Consider the following 15,404-nt stretch of genomic DNA (forward strand, 5'->3'; position numbering starts at 1 on the left):
TCTTTCTCTGAGCTTCGCCATGCTGTCTCTGACTACTCCTGTGTGATCAGCATAAAAGCAACATTCCTCTTTAAGGGCAGCACAAAGTCCTCCTTGTTGAAGGAAGATTATGTCTAAACCTCTTCTGTTCTGTAACACTACTTCCGACAGAGAAGTTAAAGACTTCTCGAGGGCAGTGACTGACTCCTCTAATGCCTGGATATCCATGTGCATGGCTTGCTGGAGCTGTTTAAAATGAGAGGTTTGTTGTAAAGCAGTTACTCCTGTTCCTATGCCTGCAGTTACTCCACCCACAGTTAGCCCTCCTAGGAGTAAAGCCAAGGTTAAAGATACTGGTTCCCGGCGAGGTCTAATTCTTTCCTGGGACTGGCTATGAATATATATATACTCAGGGGTGTGGTAAATTATGGTGGGCCATAGTTCTATTAGTACACAAAAGTCATTGCCAGTATTGAGGACTCCAGTTGAAACACAAGGGGTTAGGCCCGTGTTACAGGCCCAATAGGTTCCATTGGGACCTGTCAGATATTTACTTTCGGTACTAGTTTCGGTTGGAATGATTTTGCTGCATAGCTTCTGATGGGTTAGGGGAATTTTTCCTATGCAAATTCCTTTTCCTGATACCTCCGATAAGGTTAATCTATGTTGAGGGAGGGAGGTGCAATGCCAGGGAGGGATAGTATGGCTAATATAGCTGCTTTGTATTGCGATGCCTTCGTAATAGGGAGGCCGCGAAAGCAGGCATAACCAACACTCTTGGGTTCTGTTTGGGTCTGAGTGGTTAAGAGCTAGGAATGCCCCATGAATTAAGCTTAGTAACCGGTCTCCAGTTCCTGGCCTGGAAGTTGGAAGTAGTCTAGTGGTAGGGATTGGGGTGTTCATAGTAGAGGTTTCTGTAGTATAAGATATTTCTCTCCTTAGGTTAGGACTAAGGGCTGAATAGGCCAGGGAGGATGGGGAGGTTAAGTCTGGACTAGTGAGGTGAGGTGGGGTTTCTTTTTCCAGGAGAGGGGGCTTTCTAATCTTGAGCAATGGGGCTGTTTGGTCAGATAAAACGGGATTGGGCCCCAAAGGGAGCTTGGGTTCTACTGTTAATATGTGCCGGGTCAGGGAGAACACGGTACTGGCATCATGTCCGGAGCGGTACAACCGTAGTCCCCAAGCTTGAGATCCATCCCAGGTAGCTCGTCGTCCTGCGGGAGTGAAGGTCAAGACTAGGGGGTTACACCGTCCGGACTGGTATGGGTTCCCTGGGGTGGCACAGGCAATTGGACTTTTGAGGAATGCCCCCACGCTTGAGGGTGATGTAGTCCCAATCGGAGGAGGGGTTCCAAGGGACAGTTCCAGTGGTTTCACAACCCCATTTGGCACAAAACCCATCTGCAGGACCTCCACAATTTCTTCCCCGTTTATGCGATGGACAAACATAGAATGATAAACTCTGAGTCCCTATACGCCCTGCTAAGGTTTTGCACCCATATGCAGGGTTTCCTCCATCCCATCCGTCTCCAACCAGATCACATAAATCGAAGTATAGAGTGGGGAAAACATCTGATATTGCTCCCACCCTGGAAGCGATATTAACTATTTTTCCAGACATGAGATCAGTAATCACCCAGGTCACATTATAGACACGATGAGGATTGTCTTGCCCTGTAACCATCCCAAGAGACCCTGTCAGAACCCATAGCACTAGGATGCTGCTTTTCCCCGCACGAGTCTTATCTTTAGGGGGTTTGGGGTGCGCTGGACTTTCCATGGGGGGGTGTCCGTCCCGACTGTTAGTGGTCTGCCTCCGGTGTTGGATTGGTGGCTTCCTCCAGCTGGGTTGGCAGCTTTGACGTGTGAGGCGTGGACCCAAGATGAGATCCCGTCGACCTTCAGGGCAGTTGGGGTGGTCAGGAGCACGGTGTACGGGCCTTTCCATCGGGGTTCCAAGTTCTTTGTCTGGTGTCTGCGTACCCACACTGAGTCTCCTATCTGAAAAGGATGGGGTATCACAGGGGTCTTTATTTGGTCCTGGTATGCAGCTGCCAACGGTTTCCAGACTTCATTCTGAACAATCTGCAGGGCCTGTAAATGAGCTTTTAAAGAGAGGCTGTTTTTTTTTTTTTTTTTAAAAGAGAGAGTGAGAGAGGAGAGAGAGAGTGTGTGTGTGTGTGTGTGTGTGTGTGAGAGAGAGAGAGAGAGAGAGAGAGAGAGAGAGAGAGAGAGAGAATTTTTAATATTTATTTTTTAGTTCTTGGCGGACACAACATCTTTGTTGGTATGTGGTGCTGAGGATCGAACCCGGGCTGCACGCATGCCAGGCGAGCGCGCTACCACTTGAGCCACATCCCCAGCCCAAAGAGAGGCTGTTAACATGATCGCAAATGTTGGGACTATAAAAGCTGGTGATCGGGGGTGGAGCTCCATATAATATCTCAAAAGGGGTTAGGCCTGATGGGCCTGGGGTGTTCCTGGCTCTGTAAATAGCCAAGGGCAGTAGGAGTACCCAGTCTCTAGTGCCAGCTGCAAGCGTTAATTCCTTAATGGTTCTATTCATTCGTTCTACCTGTCCTGAACTCTGGGGTCGGTAAGCACAATGTAATTTCCAATTTATCCCCAATAATTTGGCCACTTGCTGACTTACCTGAGAGACAAAAGCTGGTCCATTATCTGACCCTAGTACATGAGGCATACCGTACCTGGGGAAGATTTCTTCTAATAACTTCTTGGTCACTACTTTTGCAGTCTCATGCCGTGTGGGGTAGGCTTCTACCCAGCCGGAAAAAGTGTCCACCAGCACTAACAAGTATTTGTACCCATATAGTCCAGGCTTTACCTCAGTGAAGTCGATCTCCCAATGCATCCCAGGTCGATGCCCCCGTATTCGGGTCCCCAAGTTAGACTGGGTTTTTCCCGCATTTATTTGGGCGCAAGCAAGGCAAGAGTCCATTACTTGTTGTAAGATCTTGTCTCTCCTGAGCAAATGATAAGTGTCTTGTTCTTTATCCAGTAGGATTTTCATTTTATGGGGACTTAGGTGGGTTAATTTATGTAGAAAGGTTATCAGTTCAAGGGTTTGCTGGGCTGGCAGCACAGGTTTCTTTTGGTAAATCCAATGATCTTGAGTGGGGTCATAAGAGGCCCCCATTTTCTTTAGTAACTCTGTATCCTCTTTAGCATAATGAAATAGGCAGATGGAGGTTTCGGTTTCCCCTGGGTTAAGGGGGTGAGTTTGAGGAGCTTTAGAGGGTACTTCAGTGGCAACGTCTCTTGCCGCTTTGTCAGCCATACGATTTCCCCTGGCTTCTGGGTTTTCCCCTTTTTGGTGCCCCGGACAATGAATAATGCTGAGTCTCTTTGGCAGGAACAGGGCCTTAAGTAAGGCTAGGATTTCAGCCTTGTTTTTAATATCTTTGCCCTCGGAGGTTAGAAGCCCTCGTCTCCGGTAGATTTCCCCATGTATGTGGGCGGTTGCAAAAGCATACCGGCTGTCTGTATAAACATTAAGCTTCTTACCTTTGGCCAGTTGTAAGGCTTTTGTCAGAGCGATGAGTTCTGCCTTCTGGGCAGATGTTCCTGGGGGTAGGGCTTCTGCCCAGATTACCTCAGTCTCAGTGGTCACTGCTGCACCTGCTTTTCGCTCTCCATCTTGTATGAAGCTGCTGCCGTCAGTATACCATATGAAGTCCGCATCGGGCAGAGGTTGGTCTGTGAGGTCTGGTCTGGTCCCATGTGCCTCTGCAAGGATCTGGAGACAGTCATGTTGTTCTGGAGCTTCTGGGAGCGGAAGCAAGGTGGCAGGATTAAGAGTGACAATAGGCCCGAAATGTACTCGATCAGTGTCTAGGAGCATGGCTTGGTAGTGAGTCATCCGTGCATTGGATAACCATCGCTCTGGTGGCTGTCTAATCAAGGCCTCCACTGCATGAGGTGCTAAAATGGTTAATGGCTGTCCCATGGTTAGTTTGTTGGCATCCCTAGTAAGGACCGCTATGGCTGCCACCATACGCAGACAAGGTGGCCATCCGGCAGCCACAGGGTCGAGTTTCTTGGATAGGTAAGCCACAGGTCATCGCCATGGGCCTAATCTCTGGGTCAGCACCCCTTTTGCATAACCTTGTTTTTCATCCGTAAACAGCTCAAAGGGTTTGGTCAAATCTGGAAGGCTGAGAGCCGGGGACTCTAATAGAGCCTTCTTTATTGACCGGAAAGCTTCTTCATGTTTTTCTTGCCATTCATATAGGGTCCCCGGTTTGGTAAGAGGGTATAGGGGTGCGGCCATTTCAGCGAAACCTGGTATCCAGAGGCGGCAGAACCCTGCAGTCCCCAGGAATTCGCGCAGTTGTCGAGAATTTCTGGGGGCTGGAATGTGTGTGATGGTCTTTTTACGGGCCTCAGTTAACCATCTTTGGCCCCCTCTGATCTGATATCCCAGGTAAATGACCTGTTGTTGGCAGATTTGAGCCTTTTTAGCAGAGGCCCGGTACCCAAGAATTCCCAAAGTCTGCAAGAGTGCCGCAGTCCCTTCCCTACAGTCTTCCTCTGATTTTGCTGCCAGCAGTATGTCGTCGACATATTGCAGTAATATTAGGGCTGGGTATTGGACCCTAAAGGCAGCTAAGTCCCGGTGGAGAGCCTCGTCAAAAAGGGTAGGGCTGTTTTTAAAACCCTGCGGTAACCGTGTCCAGGTCAGCTGGCCGGATATTCCCCTCTCTGGATCCTTCCATTCAAAGGCAAAGATGGACTGGCTATCGGGGTGCAGCCTCAGACAAAAGAAAGCGTCCTTGAGGTCTATTACCGTATACCAGGTGTGTGAGGGAGGTAGCCCACTCAGTAGGTTGTATGGGTTGGGGACAGTAGGGAGAATATCCTCTACCCGCTTGTTGACTTCCCTCAAATCCTGGACTGGTCGATAGTCCTCAGAGCCGGGTTTCTTAACAGGGAGGAGAGGGGTGTTCCATGGAGATCTGCATGGCACTAGGATCCCTTGGTCTAACAGTCTTTCTATGTGAGGCCGGATGCCTTGGTGGGCCTCCTGTGACATAGGGTATTGTTTAATGGACACAGGCGAAGCGGTGGCCTTTAAGGTTATTATTAATGGTGGCTGCCGGACTGCTAGCCCTGTCCCTCCAGTTTCAGCCCAGACAAGTGGGAATTTCTGTAGCCAAGGTAGGATGTCTCCTTTGGGACCTCTTTGTGGTTCTTCCGGGGTTCCTAGTTCAAAAAGCTTATATTCATCTTCCAAATGGAGGGTCAGGACGTGTAATGGTTTTCCCTGAGGTCCGGTGACATATGCCCCCGTGTCTTGAAAGTGTACTTGAGCCCTTAATTTAGTGAGGAGGTCCCTACCTAGTAGTGGAAATGGGCAATCTGGTACATGAAGAAAAGAATGAGTCACCTTACCGGTTGCCAGTTGTACCTTCCGATCTGTTGTCCAATGGTATCTCTTGGCTCCGGTGGCTCCTTGGACCCATGCTGAGCGGTCACTCAATGGTCCCACAGGATGAGTCAGGACAGAATGTTGGGCTCCAGTATCCACCAGGAAGGTGACGGGTTGCCCCCCAACATTAAGGGTTACCCTGGGCTCAGGGGGGGGCTCCTGGCCCTGACTATCCTAATCTTCCAGGGTCAGTAGGGAGGTTTGGGGTTTAGGTCTTCGGGGTCCCTTGGGTCTCTTTGGACAATCCTTTACCCAATGGCCTTTTTCCTTACAGTAAGCGCATTGATCTCTATCTATTTTGGTGCTGCGGGGGTTCCCTTCTCTGTTGTCTCCTGTTTGCTGTTTATCCTGTCTCTGATTTGAAACCACTGTGGCCAATAACCTGCTGATCTCTTTGCTTCTCTTGCGATCCCTGATATTTTCCCTCTCCTCGGCTTCCTTTCTCAATCTCTCTTCTCTTTCCTCAGCTGTTTCTCTCCTGTTATAGATACGTTCAGCTTCCTTAGGTAAATCTTGCACTGAGCTTTCCCTCAAATTGTCTAGCCTCTCTAATTTTCTTCTGATATCTGGAGCTGACTGCCAGATGAAAGACATGGCCAGATTGGTAGCCTGCCCTGGGTCCTCGGGATCATAAGGAGTATACATGCGGTAAGCCTCCTTAAGTCGCTCCAGGAAGGCTGAGGGAGTTTCATCTGATCTTTGGGTTACCTGCTTTACCTGAGCCAAATTTGTGGGGCGCCTTGCAGCCCCATGGAGACCCGCTACAAGCAACTGGCGATAGAGACGTAGGTGGTTCCTACCTTCAGCGGTGGTGTGGTCCCAATCGGGACGTGCAAGGGGAAAGGCAGCATCAATCTCATTAGGCAACTGGGTTGGGCGGCCATCCGCGCCTGGGACATTTTTGCGAGCCTCTAGGATGACTCGTTGCCTCTCTTCGGTAGTCAGCAGTGCCTGGAGAAGCTGTTGGCAATCATCCCATGTGGGCTGGTGAGTAACTAGGATAGACTCAATGAGAGAGGTTAAGATAGAAGGGTCTTTAGAGAAAGGAGGGTTGTTGTTTTTCCAGTTATATAGGTCAGAGGCAGAGAAGGGCCAGTATTGCAGTTGACCGTTTGGCCCTGCCCTGAGGGGGAAGGCTTGGGAGGTAGAATCTGGTAGCTCTCGTCGTCCTCTTAGCCATCCAGCTACAGGAGAGGGTGCGGGTTCGGGTTCCTCCAGAGGGGTTGGGGGATCAGCCTCCCGCTGTGAGGTTGGTCTGGAGGCTGATGTGGGACTTTGGTATGGAGGAGGATCCTCGGCGAGGAGATCCACCAGCAGCTCTTCTCCCGGTGGCAGGACTGAGGAAGTCCTTGGTGGTTGAGCATTTTTCTTAGTCTCCTGCGAAGTCTTAGTAAGAGTAGGATAGAGGGAGGATCGGGTAGGGGTTGGGACAGGGTCGAGAGGAGGTGGGAGTGGCGGCATAGGGGGGGCAGTAGGTGAGGAGAGAGATAGAGGGGTTGGTCTGGGGGTAATGAAAGGCTTGACCCATGGAAGAGGGTCCTTCGCCAGAGCTTCCCAAGTTATGATGTAAGGGACCTGATCAGGATGACCTTGAGGTCCGGGGTTCATCACTCTGGCTTTCACCTGTAAGATAGAGTCCAGGTTAAAGGTTCCATCTGCAGGCCAGTCTGGGTATAGCGTTGGCCACTCAGAGGAACAAAAGGCTATCCACTTTTTCTTGCGGACGTCCACCGACTGGTTGTTAGCCGTGCTTTGGACGTCCCTCCAGTGCTGTAAAGTAAGACTTAAGGGGGTTGTAATGGATTGCCCCATGACTGGGTAGCAGGTAACACCAAGGACAAAACCAACAAATAACAGACCGGCACAAACACAGAGGAGACTCGCGGCGCGGCTTCGGCGCAAAACCGAAAGTAAAAGTTCAGATGGAGACTTAGCTGAGGATCCGGATTCCTCGTCTCCCAGAAAGACCACGTACCCCTCGGACTGGGGTGGAGCCCCAAAGAGTCCGACTCTGGTTGTGGATCTTAACGGATGAGTCCTTGAAAATTGGACTCCGGATGCCCGTGGAACGTCTTCCAGGGCTGCAGGAGTGAAGTCCGAGCTCGTCAGCTCCTTCAGCCTCCTGCCAGATTCAGATTGACTCAGCTGAATCACAGAGAACTCAGATTCGCAGCGCAATGGACAGACAGACAGAAAACAGTGAAATTATAGGCTGGCCACCTTACCTCCCGACGGCAGGTCAGTGGTCCCTGGGTGGGGGTCTCTAATCCCGGACGAGCCCCCAAATGAAAGACCCCCGAAGAGAGGGTACTTTCCGTCTGGGGAGACCCGTTCCCAAGGATCAGCGAGACCACGGTGTTCGGATGCAAACAGCAAGAGGTTTATTCAGGCACTCGGGTACCCGGGGCGACAAGCTGCATGAGACTTGCGCGCCTCCAGTATGTTCAGAGGGGTTTATATAGGACTTGTGAGCAGAAGCATGAGTACAGAAGCAAGATGCGTAGTTACAGGGTCTCTATTGGAGGATTTGAGTGGGGTGGGGGCCAAGGTTATTTCCCATATTTTTCACGTCTTAGAAATCAGATAAAGTTGTTGACCAGTTTCTGTTTTCTTCCTGCACTCTTTGTTTCCCCCCAGATGTCAGCCTGTTGGACATCCTGTTTTTGTAACGACCCTGAGCAAGCCCAACCGCTGAACTTGCACGTCCTGTCGCCCCACTGACCTCCTTTTGCAAAACTACTATATTTCTTAAGCCTTGCTTCATCTGGCGTTACAAAGCTAGTGCTATAAGCTGGGCTGGGGTCTTTCAGATCAGTATTTTTGTTGGGCTAAATGCCTCATGGACACTGAGTGCTTTACCCAGGATTGGGCTGAGGGCCTACTTCCTTAAACCTGTAGATCCATCTGTAGATCCATATCAACCAACAGACAATAGCCATTCATGGGCACCCCTCTCTGTTCCCAGTCATGGAGCTTTGCTTCACTTTGCTTTGATAAATCCTTATACTTTGCTTTCACTCTCTGCTGTCCTTGAATCTCATTGTTAGAATTCACGAGACAAAGAACCCACTGGACTCCATGCTCCATATTACACTCCTGTACCTCAATAGCAAAAAAAAACAAATAATGCAACTAAAAAGTTTGCAAAGGACCTGAATCAACATTTTCCCAAAGAAGGCATATAAATGGTACTGAACCTTACTAATTATGAAAACACAAATCAAAATGAGAGCCAGCCCAGCAGCACATGCCTATAATCCCAGCTGCTGGGGTGGGGGGTGGGGGGCTGAGACAGGAGGATTTGAGTTTAAAGCAGCCTCAGCAATGGTGAGGCACTAAGCAACTCAGTGATACCCTGTCTCTAAACAAAATGCAAAATAGGGCCAGGGATGTGGCTTGGTAGTTGAGTGCCCCTGAGTTTAATCCCCAGTATTAAAAAAAAAAATCTATAGTGAGATATAATCTTCACACCTGTTAGTAAATGGGTATCACCCAAAGACAAGAGATGTGCTGGCAAGGATGTACAGAAAACTGAATATTTTTGGTGGGAATATAGATTTGTGCAGCAAAACAATATGGAAGTTCCTCAAATAATTAAAATTTAAAACTACCATATGAGTTGGTGGTAGATGTCTGTGATCCCAGCCGTTTGGTACACTGAGGCCAGAGATTTGTAAGTTTGAGGTCAACCTCAACAACTTTTGAATTTGTCTCCAAATAAAAAATAAAAAGGACCCTGAATGCAGTTCCCTGGTAGAGCACTTTCCTAGCATACACAAACCTTGGGGTTCAGTCCCCAGTACTGCAAACGACAAAAGAAACTACCATAGGATCCAGCAATTCCACTATTGGTTGTATATGTAAAAGAAGTGTAACCCACTAGCAAAAAAAAAAAAAAAAAAAGGAAGAAAGAAAAGAAAAGAAAAGAAAAAGAAAGAAGAAATGTAACCAGTAGCTTGAAGAGACACCTGCATCCCCGTGTTTATTGCAGCACTATTCACAACAGCCAAGAAGCTACTTCCAGTATTTCAAGTGTCTGTCAGCCCATGGATGCATAAAGAAAATAGTACACACACACACACACACACACACACACACAGGAGAGAGAGAGAGAGAGAATAGAATATTATTTAGCCATAAAAACATTTGCAACAAGAATGGACCTAGAGGATAGTATGTAAGTGCAATCAGCCAGGCTGATTAGTGTATGTAGCCTAGGACTCCACTTACATGTAAAAACCTGGCATTTTACCCACTTTACTTCCCATTGTTCCTTAATGGAGCAAACTCAAAAGAGGGATAATAAGATTCTAATTCCACATGCTCTTATCCTGAAAAGTCTCTCAGGAAAGTTTCTTTTCCTTTGACTATAACCATTATTACATTTTTGCCGCGTCCGGCGAATGGACCGAGTCCGGCGAGAGACGTCGGGGTTAAAAGAGTTCACAGGACACCAAGGTTCTTCATCCAGGAGGAGGCATGTGTGCCGCTTTATTATCCAAGTTTGTTCCCTTATATACTTTCTATAACTGTAGTGGAAATTTAGCCAAAACAGGGGAGGAATAACACCTGCTACTCTTGGGTTACCGTGACCATCCCTTATCAGGAAGCTCCGAGAAGGCCAAGATGTTCCCAAAAAGGCACATATGTCTGAGGCAGATAAACATGAAACCGCAAGCCTGCACCACGACCCTGTGAGCTGGCCACTTTGACATGCAGAACAAGGAACTGGGGGCTGGGCCCCGGGGGCCAGGGAAGGCCTGCTACCAGCACATTTTTTCCCTTCTTGTGAAGAAGTTCTCTCTCTCTCTTTCTCTCTCTTTTGGTACCAGAGATTGCATGCATGGGGGTTTAACCAAAGGGCCACATCCCCAGCCCTTTATTTTGAGACAGGGTCTCACTAAATTGCTTAGGGCCTGGCCCTAGGCCCTAGAACTTGTTTTTTTTTTTTTTTTTTTAAGAGAGAGTGAGAGAGAGAGAATTTTTAATATTTATTGAGAGAATTTTTAATATTTATTTTTTAGTTCTTGGCGGACACAACATCTTTGTTGGTATGTGGTGCTGAGGATCGAACCCGGGCCGCACGCATGCCAGGCGAGCGCGCTACCGCTTGAGCCACATCCCCAGCCCCATGGCCCTAGAACTTGTGATCCTCCTGCCTCAGCTTTTTGATTAGCAGGAATTACAGGCTTGAGCCACCACATCTGGGTTAGGGTTGTATATTCTTTTTTTTTTTTTTTTAAGAGAGAGAGAGAGAGAGAAACTTTTGATATTTATTTTTCAGTTTTTGGCGGTCACAACATCTTTGTTTGTATGTGGTGCTGAGGATCGAACCCAGGCCGCAAGCATGCCAGGCATCCCCAGCCCCAGGGTTGTATATTCTTATCCCCTACAAAGTAACTTCACAAAAGATAAAGAAACTGGCTGGGCCTGGTGGCGCACGCCTATAATCAATCCCAGAAGTTTGGGAGCCTGAGGCAGTATTCTGGCTGTTTACCGGTGATGAGTCCCCTGCTTCCCCAATGCTGAAGTATAACACCAGAGAAGCACCGGAGGCAACTGTAGAGTGGAAAGTAGAAGCTTTATTAAAGGACAGCAGAAAAGACTTCTCCCAAGGAAGAAGGGGACCCAAAAGGCGGAATCCGTGGAAGGGGGAGGTCTTCCCTCTTTTATAGCTAAAAATCTTCTTTCAGCTTTCCCACATTTCTGTTTTTAGTTTTCCTTTATCTTGCAGTGATAGAATGCAGGTGGGAAGGCCAAAAGGTGGGAGACTGGTACACTGGAGAAGTAATCTGGGCAGGAAGGGCCTGGGGAGGTTTTGGATTAGCACCTCCTTGTTTGCTTCAAGCTGCTTCATTAACATTTCTTTAGGATGGGCTCCTGGCCTTGGGGACATTAACATTTCAATTTCCCCAAGTGCTGCTCTGCTTTCCTGGACTCCATTCTCCATAATGGCCTCCATTTTCTTTATTTTACTCGATATTAGACCCAATTTACCTAACTACACTAACTACCTATCTGTAAATCTGGTTTGAGCAGGAGGATGGAGAGTTCAAAGCCAGCCTCAGCAACTGAGAGGCACTAAGCAACTCAGTAAGACCCTATCTCTAAATAAGTTATAAAAAAGGGCTGGGGATGTGGTTCAGTGGTTAAGTGCCCCTGGGTTCAATTCAAAACCAAGAAAAAAAAGAGAGCGAGAGAAACTGAACCTAAGATTCAGTACTTCTAAGAGGTATTATAAACTAGTTGCAAACAAACAAAAATTCTTTAATATTACTATGAGTTTTTAGAACATAATATTTAATTTTTTTAATGATGATGATGATGATTGTCCTTATTATTATTATTTTTTAAAGAGATAGTGAGAGAGAGAATTTTTTAATATTTATTTTTTAGTTATCGGCGGACACAACATTTTTGTTTGTATGTGGTGCTGAGGATCGAACCCGGGCCGCACGCATGCTAGGCGAGCACACTACCACTTGAGCCACATCCCCAGCCCGGAACATAATATTTTAGTAGGGACTGTTCATGAACAAACTGTAACAGGGATTACAGTTTTGTATGCATTGACTATATCGCTTGTGGCTTTAAAACTTACATGTTTTTTTTCTTTTCCCCAACCTTCCCCTCCCTGATCCTCTCCTCTCTGATTTTCTCCTTCCTGATCTCTCCTCCTTAATCTCTTTTTCTCTGAAGCACCTCTATAAAAACCCCCTATTCCTGCTAATGGGAAGAATCACAGGCTTGGGCTGGGGATGTGGCTCAAGCTGTAGTGTGCTTGCCTGGCCTGCGTGCGGCCTGGGTTCAATCCTCAGCACCACATACCAACAAAGATGTTGTGTCCGCTGAGAACTAAAAAAAATAAATAAATATTAAAAATTCTCTCTCTCTCTCTCTCTCTCTCTCTCTCTCTCTCTCTACTCTTAAAAAAAAAAAAAAGAAAGAAAAAAAAGAATCACAGGCTTTGGGACAGGAGTCCCCTGTGTTTCTCCTTTGCTAGCAAAGCAATAAACCTACTTTTCCCTTTTTCTCAAAACCATCACCTTATTATTGGATTGGCATCAAGGACAAGGACTGAGTTGTTGGCAACAAAACCAAGAAATAATTTGGAGCTGTGATAAAAATTATGGAAGTGTTTGGCAGCACAGACTGTAATCAGGAAGTAGAGACAGGAGGATTGTAAGTTCAAGGCCAGCCTGGGCAACTTAGTGAAACTCTGTCTCACAATAAAATAAAAGAGAACTGGTCTGGTAAGTGTGAGGCCCTGGGTTCAATCACCAGCTCTGAAAAGATAAAAAGAAGTTTCTCCATCTCTCCACTTCAAAAAACCGCTGGGAATTGAAAATAAATATCAGGGGCTGGGGATGTGGCTCAAGCAATAGCACACTGGCCTGGCATGCCTGAGGCCTGGGTTCGATTTCTCAGCACCACATACAAACAAAGATGTGTGTCTGCCGAAAACTAAAAAAATAAATATTAAAAAATTCTCTCTCTCTCTTTAAAAAGAAAAGAAAAGAAATGGCAGGCAGAGGACCAGGCCTTGAAAGGTCTTGCTACAGGGCTGGGGATGTGGCTCAAGCGGTAGCGCGCTCGCTTGGCATGCGTGCGGCCCGGGTTCGATCCTCAGCACCACGTACCAACAAAGATGTTGTGTCCGCCGAGAACTAAATAAATAAATATTAAAAAAAAAATTCTCTCTCTCTCTCTCTCTCTCTCTCTCTCTCTCTTTAAAAAAAAAAAAAAAAAGAAAGGTCTTGCTACAGAAGACAGGAACAGTCCACAGGTATATATACGTATATATACCAGTTTATATACTGGTAACTAAATAAGCAAAATGTGGTCTACCCACACAATAGAAAATTAGCAGCAAGAAATAGAAATGCAGTATTGATACAGCTAGAGGAACCTTGTAAACATTATGGGAAGTGAAAGGAGTAGTAGCAGAGCACTGATTCCATTTATATAAAATCTCCAGAATTGGCAACCCTTATATGTAGAAATTAAATTAGTGGTTTCCTAGAGCTTTGTGTCTGGTGGAGGATGGATTGAGGGGTGACAGCTAAAGAGTACATGATTTCTTTTGGTGGTGATGAAGATGTTCTAAAATTTACTGTAATGTATGACATTATGAAATGTATGACATTATGAATATACTAAAACCACTGAGTTATGTACTTTAAGTTGGTGAATTCAATAATATGTGAGTTATATCTTTTTTTTTAATTTTATTTTTTTAGTTGTAGTTGGACACAATACCTTTATTTTATTCATTTATTTTTATGTGGTGCTGAGGATCGAACCCAGGATCTTGTACATGCGAGGTGAGCGCTCTACTGCTGAGCCACAACCCCAGCCCAATGTGAGTTTATATCTTAATAAAGCCATTTTTAAAAGGTCATACAGGAGCCAGGTATGGTGGTGCACACCTATAATTCCAGTGACTAGGGAGGCTGAGACAGGAGGATCAAAAGTTCAAGTCCAGCCATGACAATTTAGTGAGATCCTGTTTCAAAAAATAAAAAAGGCTGGGGTGTGACTGACTGATAGAGTTCTTGCCTAATATGCACAAGGCCCTGTGTTTGATCTCCAGTAGCTGGAAAAAAAAAATATATATAAATATGTGTGTGTATATATATATATGTATATATGTGTGTGTGTGTGTGTGTGTGTGTATATGTGTGTGCATATATATATATATATATTTATGTATATATGTATAAAATTTAGACAATTGTTAGTAAGAATGAAAAAGACACTGTTGAAAACACATTTGTGCACACACACACACACACACACACACACACACAGAAAGACCAATTGATGAAGTAGGCCTATGTCTAATAGATTTCCTGAAGTAAGACAGAATACCAACTTAGTAGAGATGAGTGTTTTTTGTATTTTGAATTTCAAGGGCTTTTGTTGTTGTTGTTGTTTTGGTACTCTACCACTGAGCTATGTCCCCAGTGCTATTTATTTTTAATTTTGACATAGGGTCTTGCTACATTGCTTAGAACCTTGCTAAATTGCTGAGGCTGGCCTTGGACTTTCAATCCTCCTGCCTCAGACTCCCAAATAGCTGAGATTACAGGTGTGCCTCATCATACTCAATTTGCCTGCTTTTAAGATAGAAATAAGGAGTATATAGTTGTTGGGGTTATACACCAACCAGTGCCTAGGAAGGCTTGTTGTTCCTGGTGGTAGATAATAAGAACTTCAAAGAATGTGTTAATCATGGGTAAGAAGCAGGGAAACTGGCCACTTCCCTTATCTCCAATCTTTTTTTTTTTAATTTTTAAAATTAATTTAAAAATAAATGTCAGTAGAATGCATTACTATTCATATTACACATATAGAGCACAATTTTTCATATCTCTGTATATTCACACCAATTTGTGTCTTCATACATGAACTTTGGAAAAGATTTTTGACTGTACTTTTTTTTTTTTTTTTTTTTTTTTTGGTGCTGGGGATTGAACCCAGGGCCTTGTGCTTATGAGGCAAGCACTCTACCAACAGAGCTATATCCCTCCCCCCACCTTATCTCTACTCTTTAGGTGGACATTAAGCAGAAGGACCTAAGACATCTGTTCCTAAGACATCTGAAGAGACCCATCTGGCAGCCCATAGACTTCCTGCTCAGGTACAGGGCAGCCCTCCATACATATTGTTCCTCCTGCTGCCACCCAAGGAGCACCTGAGTAGTAAGGTGCCTGAAACCTCTCCGTTGAGTCCTCCAAATTCTTTTTTTGGAATCAGTCGACAATATGCTAGGGCTTTTGCAACCCCGGGATTAAGTAATAATTTTTCTCAATAAGCAAATAGAAGAAAAATACATCCCCAGGAGAAAGCAATTATAAGTAGCAGAAACATTGAAGAAGGAGTCAAGGACCCATCAGAAGGAACAGAGATAAAGGGGAATCCCACATACACATTCCTAAACTTAGGCTGCAGCTCAGAGGCATAAACTGTACAT

This window comes from Spermophilus citellus (assembly GCF_964194105.1).
Source record: "Spermophilus citellus genome assembly, chromosome: 10".
NCBI lineage: Eukaryota > Metazoa > Chordata > Mammalia > Rodentia > Sciuridae > Spermophilus > Spermophilus citellus.